General features: G+C 37.9%; 1 protein-coding gene and 1 non-coding gene across 9 annotated transcripts in view; both read left to right on the top strand.

Annotated features, from left to right (window-relative positions):
• Positions 1-15,873, top strand: part of ITPR1 (inositol 1,4,5-trisphosphate receptor type 1) — a 395,541-nt gene that overhangs the window by 68,233 nt on the left and 311,435 nt on the right. The window lies entirely within an intron of this gene.
• LOC122737836 lies at positions 4,687-4,810 on the top strand. Its single transcript, XR_006354599.1, has one exon. It is a non-coding gene; the product is annotated as a U6atac minor spliceosomal RNA (small nuclear RNA).

Below are 15,873 nucleotides of genomic sequence, written 5' to 3'. Positions count from 1 at the left end.
AAATAAGAATGGTGGCAGATAACACTTCCTTACAGATAAATGAATCAAACAGCAGTCTTATGATGAAATAACAATGGTACCTTTTTTGGGAGTTGGGCAAGCAACAGAATGAAGGAAAACTATTTCCAAACTACAAAGAGCCTGATCTGGGAGCTGAATTATTCTCAAATGGAATGTTTTCCACCTGGGATTGAAACTGCTTTTGAAAAATGCACTATGTTCCATAGTATTTCTAATAAATATTTTGTAGGGTTATGATGTTCAAGCATTTAATGTCTTTTACTTATGTTCAGTTTTACCCCTTTTTGGAGACATAAAAAAGTAATTTAGAATGCTAGTAATATGGAACACTGAATAGAAGAATTTTCTTTGTTATATGTAGCAAAGGAAGGGATGGGATAACGGAAATCTATATTGAATTTCCAATCTAATCCTGCACTTGTAGAATAGTAGCTCTGGAAGAGACCTTGAAGGCCATCTAGTTCAAACTCCTCATTTTATAAATAGGGCAACTGAGGCCCAGAGAGGGAAAGTATCTTGTCTGAGGTCTCACTGGCTAATAGAGTAGTATTCAAACCAGCTCCTTTTGACTCAAAGCCCAGTATTCCTTTCTACTTTGCTATGCAAGCTACTCAGTATCTGTGTTGATGTATATGAAATTATTTTGAAAATATGCTTAAATTCAACTTGTTGACTGACCATTGCATATCAGAAATGGGAAGCATCCCATTGATTGGGGCATGGATAAACACATTGTGAGAAATTATTATTAATAGGATTGTTTGGGGAGATTGAGTTCTCCCTTTCTTTTGTATCTTAAAGACCTCAGTTTCTGAAGGTCAAGCTAAACTTCTCTCTCCAGCTGAACCCTTCAAGGAATTTCTAATCTCAGATGAATTCTATTCAATCAAGCTTAAGTGGAGACAGATCCTCTTGTCTAGATAACCCAAGATGGTCTAAGTGTAGAAACGGTTTCTCTGTCCAGAGGTATCATGCTGCCATGATTGTCTTTTGTCTAAGAGAGATGGTTAAATGGCCATCCTTTTATTAATAATGTACTGACTTTATTAATAAAATGATCAAATTACCCAGAAACTATGTCTCTTGAACCTTTTTAATCACCACATGTGTTCCGTGAACGAAATGGAATATTGCTGTGAGAAATGACAAATACGATGAATACACAGGAGCATGGAAAGACTTCCATGAAAGGATGAAGAGTGAATTAAGTAGAGCCACAAAAACAATATATAAAATGACAGCAACAATGTAAATGAGAACAACTACAAAATAATTAAAAGTGAGTGTTACAGAATTGCAAGGTATAAGTATGATCCCAAAGAAGAGAAATATGAAAACACTTCCTTCTACTCTTAGGCTAAAGTAGGAGGTCCACAGGTGTTCAATTTTGCTTATGTTTTGGTTTTTTTTTGATGTAGTCATGTGTTTTGATGATTTTTATCTTTTTCTTTTTCCTTTATTTCTTTAAAAAGGGCACTCTTCATTATATGGGATGGCTTTCTGGGAAAGGAGAGAGGAAAGAGTACTGGGAGAATTTTAGATGATGTAAAAACAACAGCTGGGTGATGCAGTGAATAGAGTGCTGGGTTTGGAATTAGGAAGATGAGCTCATATCCTCCTTCAGACACTTTACTAGTTGTGTCACCCTGGGCAGGTTCTTTAATTGTGTTTGCCTCAGTTTCCTTATCTGTAAAATGAGCTGGAGAAGGAAATGGCAAACCACTTTGGTATCTTTGTCAATAAAACCCCAAATGAGGCCATGAAGAGTTGGACATGACTGAAACAACAACAAAAACAAAAACACAATAAATTTTAAAAAGAAATGTGAAGCATCTGGTTGGGTTGTTTTACTTAAAGGCTTTAGAATTTTTAAAGCTAATTTTGGGGTGATGATCTGTGGTTCTGCTTCTTAAAGTTGTTTAGGTTCCTTTGACATGTTGACTGGGAATGAAGTTAGGAAAGAGTTCCCTTTTTACTAATCCTCTTTTGAGATCACTGTTTTCCTGGTTTAGATTTATAATATAGCATAACATGATATATTATGGGAAGTACAAGTGAAGGAGATGTGCAAGCTTTGTTTATATCTAGCAGCCTTATCGAGGAGAGTTGTTTGGACCCCAGTTTTTAATTTTTGTTTAAAAATTATGTCTGTAACTTAGGTACACAGTGCACATTCATTGTTGGTCAAGAATTACTCATCTTCGTCTCTTCCAGGTTTAAAGAGAGTTGCATTTAAGTTCATAAGACTCTTGGCCTGTTAAAATATTATTTTTCAGTCTTAAGTGTTTTGATTTAATACCATCATTCTGTCCCTGTCCCACATAGAATCCTTCCTTTAAAGAAGATAATCAGTTAAGAAAAATAAACTGAAGGACTGACTGGGCCTGACATATACATGTAATGTTCTGTTCTATGCCTTTGCCTCTCTCCAGTTCCATCTCTTCTTCCTGACTAATCAGAGTTTGGTTCCCTTTAGTATTATATTTCTTTACATTTTATAGCCATTGTGAATCATGTTCTCTTAGTTCTACTGACAACTTTGCATTAGATGCTATTTCTTCACTTTGCTCTCAGTTCCTCACATTCATTGTTTCCTCTAGTGAAGTAACAGTCTATTCTGTTTACCTAGCACAATTTGTTTAGCTATTACCCAATGGATGGGCAGTCACTTTGTTCCCAGTTTTTTGTTACTACCCCAAAAAATTCTTTTATGGGTGTCTTCTTTCATATGTATGTGTATATGTTTATGTGTAAATGCACACTTATATGTATGTATATACAGATATGGAAAAATCTTAGTGCAGCTTAATGATATTAAGGCTTAAATTTCACTGAGACTTATGGGATACTTCGTGTATGTATGCATATCTTTTAGTTTTTGGTTTTAAAAATTTTATTTTCTTTTTAATTTATGGCATAAAACAATAATTTCCATAACATAGTATAATAAAAAGATTGCATATGAACTTGAAAATGTATTATGTACAACTTGCTATTCAATTTACCTATATAATAAATTTATATAGATATGTGATTTATGTATGATAAATTTCTTTTTTCCCTTGGTCAAAGGGAATGAATAGCTTAGTGATAATATCTTGCATATCAAACTTTTTTCATTAGAAACAAATATCTTTCCCCACTTGACAGTTTCTTTTCTTTTTCTAGATAGCATCAGTTTTGTTCATTCAAAACCTTTTAAATCTTCTGTAATCAAAATAATCTATTTTTGGTTACATGATAATATTCCATCCCTTGTTTGATTTTTCCCCCTAGCCATAGTTGTAAAGTACTTCCTTTTTACCTTCCTATTTTAAAAAATGATATAACCTTTGATATTCAGGTTTGCCATTCTTTTGGAGTTTGTTATATGGTGCAATGTACTGTGCTAAAACCAATTTCTGCCAATTTTCTTTCTTCTTTTCCTAATTCTTGTTGAATATAGAATATTTCCTTCAGCAGTTTGTATTATTGGATTTAACACTGGACTGCAGTGTTTCATTCCTTTGATTCCTTGTTTTTCTAGCATGTTCTGAGTGTGTATGTGTAATTTTGAGAACTTTCCTTTTAGTATCTTAAAACTTATTTTGCTTTCCTTTTAACTGGTCAACGCCTTCAGTTTTGAAACTGAATTCAGAGATAGATTTTTATACAGATGTATGTAATACAGTCCAAGTCAGAATATTTTCCCAAAAGCCATCTGGCTGGCTTCTATGTGATTTGGCAGATTCAGCTTGCCCAAGCAGAGGGAATCTTAAGATTTTCAGAAATGAAGCTTAATTATAAACCCATTTTGTTTTTATTGGAAAAAAAATGAAGCCCACAGAAGTGTTTTGTTATAATGAAATGCAATACTTATGGTTTAAATTTTTTGGTTGCTTTTTAATTTAAGTCCTGAATTAAAATTTTCATTTTCACCTGGGCAGGTTCCATCTTTTTTGGGCAGCATTTGGGCAGATATTCTGACTTGAGCTGCAGAAGAATGACTCATTGTTGATAAGTGATGTTCTTTAAAGCTATATTTTTCTTTTTTTTTTTCCTACTGGCTTTATAGCTCAGTTGGAATTTGATGTTCACAAATTAAAAAAAATAAACCAAAACCCTTAACAAAGCTTCCACCTTTTAAGTCTCTAGAACATTTTCTTTTCCATCTCTAATAATTTTAAAAACTCTTCTCCTTTGCCCCATTTCCTATAGTCTGCTTCTGTTGTTCTCCGGCTCTCTCTTTATAATGTCATTTCTCTTTTCCTACAGCCTAGTCAGTGAAACCTTTCTTTAATAAAGGAAATAGGCCCCAGTCTTTTTTTAAAATCCTGCAGGGAACCTTAGACTAAATTCCTTAGAAGAGGGAAGAAAAACAGGTATTTATTAAGCACTTACCTTGTGCCAGACACAAAACCTTCATTTTATACTTGGGGAAACTAAGTCATACAATGGCTAAGTGATTTTCTCGGGTCACAAAGCTAGTAGGTATTGGAGACAGAGTTTGAACTCAAGTCTTCCCTGATTCCAAGTCTAGCACTTAACCCACCTTTCCACCCAGCTACCTCTTCAAGGGTCTGTGCTTTCATTCCTGTGATCTCTCTTTCCACCAAGGTGGAACACAGCAGCTCCTCTATGCTTTAGTAGCCTGTGTTCATGAGTTGATGTTATTGAGAAATCCATGTGTTGTATGAAAGGAGAGAAGGTTAGCACTCTTCTTGATAAGGATGGAAGAGGTCCTAGTGGCCTTTACAATACATATACAGAGAAATCCATTACTCTGAAGCTCATGTGGTTATAGGTTTTTCAGAACTTAGCTAGATTGGTCTTAGGGCCACCAACATGCAGTCCCTGGCCTGCCCTGTGAGTCCATCTTGTTGCTCAGTCATTTTAGCATCTGCAGCAAATACAACATACATCACTGTACTGGGTTTCCTCTCCACTTGAATCTCCAATTTTATTTACTTTTTTTTTGGCAGGGCAATGAAGGTTAAATGACTTGCTTGGGGTCACATAGTTAGAAAGTGTCAAGTGTCTGAGGCTAGATTTGAACTCAGATCCTCCTGAATCCAGGGCCGGTGCTTTATCCACTTGAGCCACCTAGCTGCCCTTCTACTTTTTTTTGGTTAATACCCAAATCCTGTGTGTTATTGGAAGAATAAAGACCCCTATCAGGGTAATTTTTGTTCGGCATGTTTGAGAGGTTCTTTTCAATCTATCTGCATGAATTTGGGTTGGCTTTTTATCATTGGGAACATTCTGTAATGGGGGATTTAAAGATTGTATGATAACTAGAATTCTATCAATTCTTAACTCTTTGGAGTTGTCATTTACAAAGAGGGGCAAGCCAGGAAAGGGGTGGCAATAGATAATGCTAATGGGAAACAGCCTGGGTAGGTAATTGATGAAGACCTCTTTGGTTAAGCTTTCTTAGGATCATCTTATTCTTCAAGACTCTGACTTTACCTCATCAAGAGAATGCCAGCAGAGAAAGGAAAAAGATGGTTGTGGACTTCCTTGACTTTCCTTGCCTGGATGTTTTGCTGTTGCTGAATTAGAAAACTTCCCAGCTTTGTGGCTGCCCATCCTCAGTCTCACTTGAGAAACCTCTTTACTGCTATCTACATTCTACTGAGATTGGTGCCCCTCTCCCTGGGACGCCTTTCTAGGAAAGCCCCCAGACAGGCTTTACCTCTCTCATGCCCGGACTCTGGATCCTTGTTTCTAGTTCTCATGCTGACAAAACTTCCCAACTGCACCCTCCCCATACCCTATCATCTCTTGCCTCTGCTTTCCAGCCCTATAGGTACTACCTTCTGCCATTAGAGTGTAAACTTGTGGAGGATAGGGAATGTCTTACTTGTTTGTATTTGTGTCCCTAATGCCTGCCGGGCACAAAGAAAGTGCTAATAAGTGTTTATTTTCTCTTGGTCTCTCTGTCTCTGTGTGTCTGTCTATATCCCTCTTTATGTCTCTCTTTCTCCCTCCCTCTGTCCTTTTCTCTTTCTGTCTCTCTGTCTCTTTCCCCTTCCCCTTTTCCCTTACCACCCCACCCTACTGAAATGGCATTTATAATTTATAATCGCTAGGTATTGTACATTTCTCCAAGTAGCACTGGGTACTTATGTTTAACATTCACCAAATCCTTGTCAAGGAGGTAACTTACTGATCTTGGTCCAGTACATACTTGAGAAAATTGAAGCATCCAGGAGCATATGAAATGAACAAATATTTTTAAGTACCTATTATGTAGAGGCAGGGTTGCTGGCATTTATAGAATGCTTTGAAGTTTTCAAAGTACTTTATAAATATTATCCCATTGTTTCCTTACAAATAACTTGGGAGGTGGGTACTATCATTATCTTAATTTTACAGATGAGGAAACTGAGGCAAGGAGAAGCTAAGTGACTTGCCTAGGATCACACAGCTGATATGTATCTAAGGTAGCTAGTATGTATCTAAGGGCTTTAACTCAGGTCTTTCTGGCTCTAGACTTGGTGGACCACTGCACCACCTAGAGAATGTAATAAATAGTGGTAATAAATAACACGTATTAAAGCACCGGCTCTGGAGTCAGGAGTGCCTGAGTTCGAATCTGGCCTCAGACACATAACACTATCTGTGTGACCCTGGGCAAGTCACTTAACCCCCATTGTCCCGCAAACAAAACAAAAACAAAAAATTCTATGTAACATACATTTTGGGGGCAGCTAGATGGTACAGTGGTTAAAGCACCGGCCCTGAATTCAGGAGTACCAGAGTTCAAATCCGGCCTCAGACACTTGACGCTTACTAGCTGTGTGACCCTGGGCAAGTCACTTAACCCCCATTGCCTGCAAAAAAACAAAAAAACAAAAAACAAAAAAAATAAATAAATTACACGTATATAGTGCTCTAAGATTTGCAAAGGGTTTTACATATATTATCTCATTTGATCTTCCCGACAACCTTTCGAGATAGGTGCTGTTATCTCCATTTTACAAAGGAGTGAACTGAGGCTAACCAAGATGGATTGAGTTGCCCAGGATCAAATATCTAGTAAGTATCTGAGGCAGAATTTGAACTCAAATCTTCCTAACTCCAGGTCCAGCAATATCCACTGGGTCACATAAATCCCGCAGACGAGTGTGGTGGAGAGGGTATTGAGCATAGTAGTCCTCTGGAGAGGCTTCTGGGAATAAGAGGAAGACCAACTGGTTCTTAAAGGATGGGAAGTATTTGGTTGAATGAGAGTAGGGGGAAGTTATCCTAGATAGGCTTGGACATTACTTGCTTGTCAGTGAAGAGCCCTTGTGACTTTTGAGTAAGAGTAACATTGATCAGAGCAGTGATATTTGGAAGATTAATGCTGTGGTTTAGCGCTGTCAGAGAGACTGGAGACATGTCAAGGAAAGACACAAAGAAATTGCTCTAAGATTTCAGTTGGGACAGAAAGCAGAGCATGCCTGTTGGCCTTGTAGGTGATGTGTTTTGGATTACTTGATGATTTTTCATTCAGCAGTCATTGATTAAGCATCCATTTTATGCAACTTATTCAAAGATATTTAAAGGAGGGTCTAGCAACAGTGACAAAATTCATATACAGATAAGCAGTTTTACATGGTAACCATGAAATGCCTATAGTCAACAGCAGATAACTGCCGTCATATTTATTATGTGCTGGAGGAGAGGCAAAATGTAGATGATGAGAGTATAAAGAGCAATTCAAGGTTTGAGGAGGAAAAGACTGTTTTCACCTGGAAGAGAGTAGATAAGTGAAGGTTTTTTGAAGAAGGTGATGATATGGAAAGATGGCTAGAGATTTACAAAAAGTGAAGCTGGGAAGGGGGACGGTATTCAGATGAAGGGAAGAGCATGAGCAAAGTTGGCGTAGTGGGAAAGTGATAAAGAGTAGGATGAGAGACAGCAAGTACATTTAGTGTGGTACATGGGAGAAGTGGAGTATGAACTACATCTAGAAAGGGAGGGAGGTGCCAAACTTGGTGGACATCTTTGAATTACAGCTGATGATTTGGGACTTTAGTAGAAAATACACAGGTTGTTATTGAAAGATCTTAAGTATAGGAAAGACATAAGATCTTTACATACAGAAAATCTCTCTCTCTGTTTAAGGGTCAGCTCTTGGTAATGCCTCCATTTATGAGAAGCCTTTCTTGTTTCCTCTTATTGTTAGTACTCGAAGATGATCTTATATTTACAATATATCTTTTCTAATGTATCTTCCCACTCGAATAAGAGCTTTTTGTGGGTGGGGGCTGTTTTTCATTTTTATCTCATATCCCCAATGCCCAGCACAATGCTTTACACATAATAAGCATTTTATTTAATTAATATGTAATGAGTTGAATTAAATGGAATCCTAGAAGAGGCTAGAAGTGATACAATTAAAGGTACAGGTGGAGAGTTTAGCCATTACAACCATCTGGAGTTGATCTAGCTTTTGTCCTAAAACAAAAAAATAAAGAAGAAAGATTGATTCAAGAACATTTGAGGTGTGGAGGCAAGAAGGCATGAAAGCTCCCAGTGGATGTTAAAATCAGGGGGGTACTTTGACTGATGATCAAAATCCCATCCATAGCCAGTTCTGTGAATTACTGATTATTCACATCTATTAGGTACAGGAAAAAACCATATAGAGCCAGAGGACAAAAGGAGTGGTAGTCATTCCTGGCAAAATTATCTTATGAAAGATACTGTACTGATTCCATTATCTATAATAGATAGCTCTATCCTGTGGTCTGCAAGGTAGGAATTCATTGAGTGGTTTATGAAGGGTGCACATGTTTTCAAGTGGTTCATGAGGGATACTTGGAGTTTTGCCATCATTCCGGGCTTGTTGCATATCATTCCCTTTTGCAAACTTTAAGTCCTGATGCTCATACTGACCAATGAATGCCTTAAATGCAACATTCCAAATCCTGCCTCCAGGCCTTCACACAGTCCCTCCTCTGCTTGAAATGTATTTCCTCTTCATTTCTGACTCTAAGAATTCTTAGCTTCATTAGAACTTAGTTTTGATACCATTTCCTTCCTAGGCAAAGCCTTTCCTGGTCCCTTCCCCCCAAGTTTTAATGCTCTAATCCTCTTCAATTGTATATTTTCTACTCAACTGCATCCATACTGTTCCATACCCCTCGTAGAACATAAGTTGTTTGAGGTGAGCATCTGTTTGGTTGTATCCCTTGCACCTAGCATGATACTTTCCCTGTAGTAGAAGCTTGCTGAATTGAATTGAATTTATTCTCATACCCATATGTTTACTTTTGGGGAGGTATACTATGATCACCCCAAAGACTGATGTTTATCAGAGCAGATTTCTGATGGAGAGATAAATACCAAAGCACTAACCATCCCAAATAAGAGCTGATGAAAATGGCCATCTTTAAATTGTCCAACCCTAAATCTTGCTTTGGATTAGATTTGGGGGTCGGTTTAGGGATTGCCCAGATAATTTAATTGTACTGCCTCTGTTCTGGGGTTGACTTGTGTGTAGCATCATCTTTTAGATGAGAAGTCTGAGAGTTTGGGGGTGAGAATGTACCAGTAGTAATGGTTGCCATTACTGAGTTGCAGTAGTAATGTCAGTATATGATACTGATATGATTTGTTTTGCTGTCAAGGTCACATCGAGGCTTTAAAATTTGGGGTTCCTAGGATGACTATTCTTAGATTTTGAAACTAAGTGCTTTGTGCTCACTCAGGCACCATTTTTGCCTTATTCCATTTCTTACTGTGTATACTAAGAATTCAGTTCAACAAGATTTATTGATTGCCTACTATGTGTGTGATTGCCTATGCTGTGCTAAGCATTGGGATTACAAATGTAAAGAATTGATAGTCTACCCTTAAGAAACTTACATATTAGAAGGGGGTGGAGGAGATGCAACACTTAAACTAGTAAGAGTTTAGAAACAATATAAAGAAGTAGAGTTTGTTAATAGCTGGGGGGTGTGGGAGAGGGGGATCAGAAGAGCCAGGTCAGACCAACCCCTAGGAACTGGTGCATTAACTAAGCCTTGAGGCAAGTCAAGGACTCTTAAAATGATTAGGTGAAGACAGATTGAGTTCTAGGCACTGGAGATGGAGAGATAGAATGCTGACTTCTGAGAACAGCAGCTTGGCCAGTTTGGATATAAGATTTACTCACTGACTACCCTTATGATATCCCTGTGACTGTAATTTTTTGTTCTTCAGTTGTGTTGGACTCTTCATGTAACTATTCTAGTTCTATTTGGAATTTTCCATTCCCCTGTTGTTGTTTCAGCTGTGTTTTACTCTTCATGACCCCATTGGGGGCTTTCTTGGCAGAGATACAAGAGTGGTTTACCATTGCCTTCTTTAGCTCATTTTACAAATGAGGAAACTGAGGCAGAGTGAAGTGACTTGGCCAGGGTCACATAGCTAGTAAGTATCTGAGGCTGGATTTGAACTCTGGTCTTTCTGATTCCAGACAACTCTCCACTACACTAACTAGCTGCCCATTTCCCATTCCCATAGAAACAGGTAAGAGAGCAGAAAAATGAAGGTGAGATTAATTAGCACAAAGCATTTATTAAGTGCTAGGCTTTGTGCTGGAAGCTGACAGGGAAACATACGTTTTTGTGGTGGGTTCTGGACTCATGAATTTTTTTGTATTATCTATGAGTATTCTGTACTAATATGTTCCAAAAAGACTATGTAAGAGAAGCATTTATGCTTAAATAATGATCATGAACATGGGAGTTAGAGAGGGTAGGGTTGGCCTATTTATATAGGAGGCAGCTGGGCAGTGTAACAGCTAGAGCCCTGGACTTGGAGTCAGGAATTGAAGGGATTTAACCTCCTTAGAAAATTACTACCTAACAGGGTTGTTCTGAGGATCGAATGGAGTAACATATATAAAGCACTTTGTACACCTCAAAGTGTTATACAGATGAAGGATATTATTTTATATTATGTTTAGTAAATAGTGTTATTGCTTATTTAATATGCTTTGCTAGTATCTTAGATTCTCTCAAAAAGGAAATAATACCTTTTTCAAATTTTAATAATGACTCTAACCAGGAGTTTTCACTTTGAAGGTACACATCTTTCATTCTAGTTGAATGTCCCACAATTCATTAATCTCAACTCCTAATCAATGAGAGGTTACTCATAAATACTTTGTAGAACACAAATAAGAACATTTGAATGGTAACTCTTTGGAATAGCAGTGAAATGTGGGCATCTAGACAGATTACGTAAGATAATGTGTCTGAAAGCCCCAAAATGAAAGGTCAGTAAATGTTCTCAAGGGAAAGGCATTTGTTTCCCCAAGTCTTGCCAGTAAAATGACCAATTTCGGCAGTACATTCTTACCTGTTCAGATCCCCTGATCTGATCTAGAGGAGCAGAAGGAATTTGTATTCAACTGAGGCCAATTTACTCATGGCTGGAATGAGGCCAGTGCTTGGCAATTTGTCAAATGTGATTGGTTTTATTCAAAGATGCACTGAATTTGGTCAAACCCAGGCTTCTTTCCAAATGGACAAAAAACGGCTTGCTTCTGCAAATATCTAAGATGAGGGATGTAACCCATTTTTTAGCTTCAAGACTTTGAATGTTATGACCTCTTCCCTTTTCTCTCCACTCCCCATTTAAAAGGAACTGGTGTCTCTGGTGTGATTTTTCTTGAAGCCCCTCTTTTGAAATTTTGAGAGCTGTATTTTTTTTATTACAGCTATCTAGACAGAAAGCAAAATAGTGAGTAGCTTAGTGACATTCTCATGGATGCATTAAAGTCTACCATAATTTGTTGATAGCAGTTCTAAGCCAAGGGAATTACTGACTCTGTGGCAGCTTGTTGCCTTCCTAACACCGCCTCCTGGGCACGTTTAGTGCCCATGGTAATCTTTATTCCGGAAAGGTCTGACAATATATCCCTACTCAGCAGTCTTTTGAAGATTAATTAGTTAATATTCGTAAAGCACTTTGAAGATGAAAAGCACTGTGTGAACGCTCAGGAAAATTAAAATTTGTCTCCTGGTGCCAAGAAATAAACTCTTTCTGTGATGCTCATGGCAGAACCTTCCTGTAGCCACAGTAAGGTATCTACTGTATTCACTGCAGTGAGCAAGCCATATTTATTACCCACCCACAAGGGACTAATGTGAGTGGCTACCACTCCTGTATTGAACTGGATTGGATTTTGCATGTTATTGAATAGTTGACTCCCTGCTAAATAGAAATGTGATTGATATCAATGCAGGATTTCGGTTTCACCTCCTACATAATTAAATTCAAGTAAGTGGTTGAATCTGAGACTGGAAGGTTGGGGTGCAACATCAAAGCACTTTGAAATGAGAGTCTTCCATAAGAAGAAATAGCGCCCTGAACCCAACCCATCATGTTTTATCCTTCATAGAAGTAAGGTTTATTCAGTCTTTATTTCCATTTGGGATGGTGAGTAAGGTTTCTGTTGAAAGGTTGTTTTTTTTTAAAGTCTTGCTCTTGCTGAAGGAGTGGTATAATTCTGCCTCTGTATTAGATTCCCATTTACAGTTTAATTTCCCTTCTGCCAATGCAGATTGCAACCCCTATGAAGTCTAATAGGTGATTTTTTTTTTTTTTTAGTGAGGCAATTGGGGTTAAGTGACTTGCCCAGGGTCACACAGCTAGTAAGTGTTAAGTGTCTGAGGCTGGATTTGAACCCAGGTACTCCTGACTCCAGGGCTGGTGCTCTATCCACTGCACCACCTAGCTGCCCCAAATAGGTGATTTTTAAGAGCTGCTATTGCTGGAAAGATGAATTACTCTGTTGCCAATATGGGAATTCTGGTAGATTATAAGCTCCCTGAGAATAGGGACTCGCCGTTTTTTCCTCCAGAACCTTATACAGTATTTTCACATGGGAAGTATTTAATAGGAGTTGTTAATTGACTGGTGGCTTGGTGAGCTTCTCAAAACTTAGCTAAATTAATCTTCAAAAAAGAGACCTATGGGAAGCAAATCCAACATCGAGCCCATGGTCAAAGGCTTTCTTCCAGCCAGTGCTTATGACATTCTGGCATAGACTTTGAGAACCCTGGGTCACTTCCATGTCAAATTGATGCATTAGGATGGAGTTTGAGTGGAGGCTGCTATGCCCAACCAGCATATCTGCCAAAAGCCATTGGACCAGTGCCCTTTATTGCGGTCTCAAATGAGTCTTCATTAAATTAGGAGTGGAAAGAGAAATTGATGCTCTTAGTAAAAAATCCAATTCTGAGTTCTCAAAAGGGAGATTATGACCCCTGTGGATCTGGTGGAGTTGTTGTGTCTGCAGTGACACATCTTTTCTAGTTGTTCCTCTGTGCTGTCAGGCTCCACATATTGTGGTAGGCATACCCTGCCTGTCATTGTCTCCTAGATCTTCCAGCTTTAAACTGTTGTCTTTGGGGATGTTATGTTTGTTTTGCCTTTTATTTATTTATTTATTGAAACTAACAAGTATTTATTTTTTCTAGGATTCCCTTCCCTATCCCATGGGGGAAAAGAAAAAGAAAACTTGCAACAAATATGGATAGTCAAACAAAACAAATTCCTACTTTGGCCATGTCCAAATATGTATCTCATTCTTCACATTTAGCCCATCATCTCTTCTCAGTAGGTTAGTTCAGTGGAACTGAACATCGATCCTCTAGGATAATGATTGATCATTGTATGGTCAGAGTTCTTAAATCTTTCAAAATTGTTTGTTTTTACAATATTGTTGTAGTAGAAAATCTTCTCCTTGTTCTAGTCACTTCATTCTTCATCAGTTTGTGTAAATCTTCCTTTGTTTTTGTGAAACTACATACCCTTTGTCAATTCTTATGAAAAATATTCCATTACCTGCATATACCATACTTTGTTTAGTCATTCCCCAGTTGATGGACACCCTCTCAGTTTCCAGTTCTTTGACATAACAAAAAGAGTTGCTATAAATATTTTTGTACATATTAGTACTTTTCCCCTTTGTTTGATTTCTTTGGTGTTTAGTCTTTATGGTAGTACTGCCGTCTTGGCTTTTAAAATGGATGCTCTGGCTTACATATGCATGAATAGATATATATGTAGTACATATATATGTTACACGTATATACATCTCTACTGGTGTCCTACTTTGGTGCTAAATTCTAGATTCTTGCTGGCTTTGGTATTGGAGCTCAAGTCCCAGCAACTTTTTCCTTTTAGGAAAGGCTTTGAGTATCAATCCACTGTTAAGTGTCATATCTGACAATTCAAGGAGTCTTTCCCAGTCTTCCTAATCCTTCTCTTTGAGACTCCCCATAATATATCCTGTATGTATTTTGGTTACACAAAGTTCTTTTCATGTGGTATCTCTCATCACACTGTGAGCTCCTTGAGAGCAGGGACTTTTGTCTTTGCATCCCTAGCACAGGGCCTGACATATAAGAAGGGGGTTTAATAAATGCTAAATAACTGATTGATTGACCACTCACAGAATCACGTAGATTTAGAGATTCAAGGGGACTTCGCGATCTCCTCATCCCAGCTCTTGGAAACATTAAGGTCACAGGGTAGTAAAAGCTGGACCCCAGCTATTCTATTGACATAACCAGGGCTCTGTCAGCTATGTCATGCTGTTTCACCATGTCCTAAGAAGACTCTTTTGAAAGTCTCCTTCATGATCACAGAACCTGAGAGTGAGAAGGGGTCTAAGGCTATCTAATTCCACTGATACTTAAACAAGAATCCCTTCTACAACTCATATGAGCTATTTAGTGGTGATCTAGTTGTAACACCGTCCCTCCAGCCTAAAAGGGCTCTGACCCTTTTTTTGTGAGGCAGTTGGGGTTAACTGACTTGCCCAGGGTCACATAGCTAGTAAATGTCAAGTGTCTGAAGTCGGATTTGAACTCAGGTCCTCCTGAATCCAGGACCGGTGCTCTATCCACTGCACCACCTAGCTGCCCCTGACCCTTTTTTAATGGGAGAGTTCCTTATGCTACTGAAATCAAAGCTCTGATCTAAAAAAATATAACACTATATAAATGTCAACTATTAATATGTGGCACACACATAGGGAGCTATAATATGAGGTGTGCTAAAAGTATTAGTGCAGTTTTCTAATAACAAATGGTACAAATGGCATAGACTTATAAAAGCATAATTTGAAAGGGTTAGTTTCTTTTATACTTATTAAATGTTGTGAGATTTGAAAAATAATTTTGAAATACCAACGCTGATAAGATGGAAGATTTCATCATTATGCATTCCATTCTTGGATGATACTTTTTCAGACCAGTGTGTTGGTAGGGGGCATCTTTTTGCTTGGTGACATTGGTCCACTGATAAATCTCCAGTAGATTTTTCTTGTGGGGCCATATAAAAACTATCCTGTGTGCATCAGGACCTCATTCTCTGCATAATCATAAGGCTAGGGTTAGAAATACAATCATTTCAGTCATCTAGCAGCAGCTGCTGAACATTTTTACAAAGTTGTAAAATCAACTGGAGAACTGTATTGTACAAGTTAGTAGTTCTGTTGAATTTTAATAAGAAACATTGATATTTTATATAATGAAGCTTGAATTTGGGGGTATATTTGTATCATGTTCACTTCTGAAGTTATTGACATTTAAATTTGCACTAAAGTGGAGGGGTGGGCTGTTACTGGTGGGGGAATCAGAAAAGTTGTTGGAGGATGTGGAATTTGAGTTGAGTTTTAAAGGCTACATTAGAAATTTGTTAGGTAATGAGGAAAAGAGAGGACATTTCAGACATTTGAATCAATAAGCCAAGACATTGAAGTGGGAAAGTACAGGCTATATTCAATCAATACACATTTATTAAATACCTACTGTGTGTCAGGCACTGAGTAGCCTAGTTCAGCTGGAATGTAGTGTGTAAAAAATGGGCAAGATAAGA

This window comes from Dromiciops gliroides, chromosome 1, assembly GCF_019393635.1.
Source record: "Dromiciops gliroides isolate mDroGli1 chromosome 1, mDroGli1.pri, whole genome shotgun sequence".
Lineage (NCBI taxonomy): Eukaryota > Metazoa > Chordata > Mammalia > Microbiotheria > Microbiotheriidae > Dromiciops > Dromiciops gliroides.
Note: the sequence above shows the minus strand (reverse complement) of the source record. Positions and strands in the feature narration are given on the sequence as shown.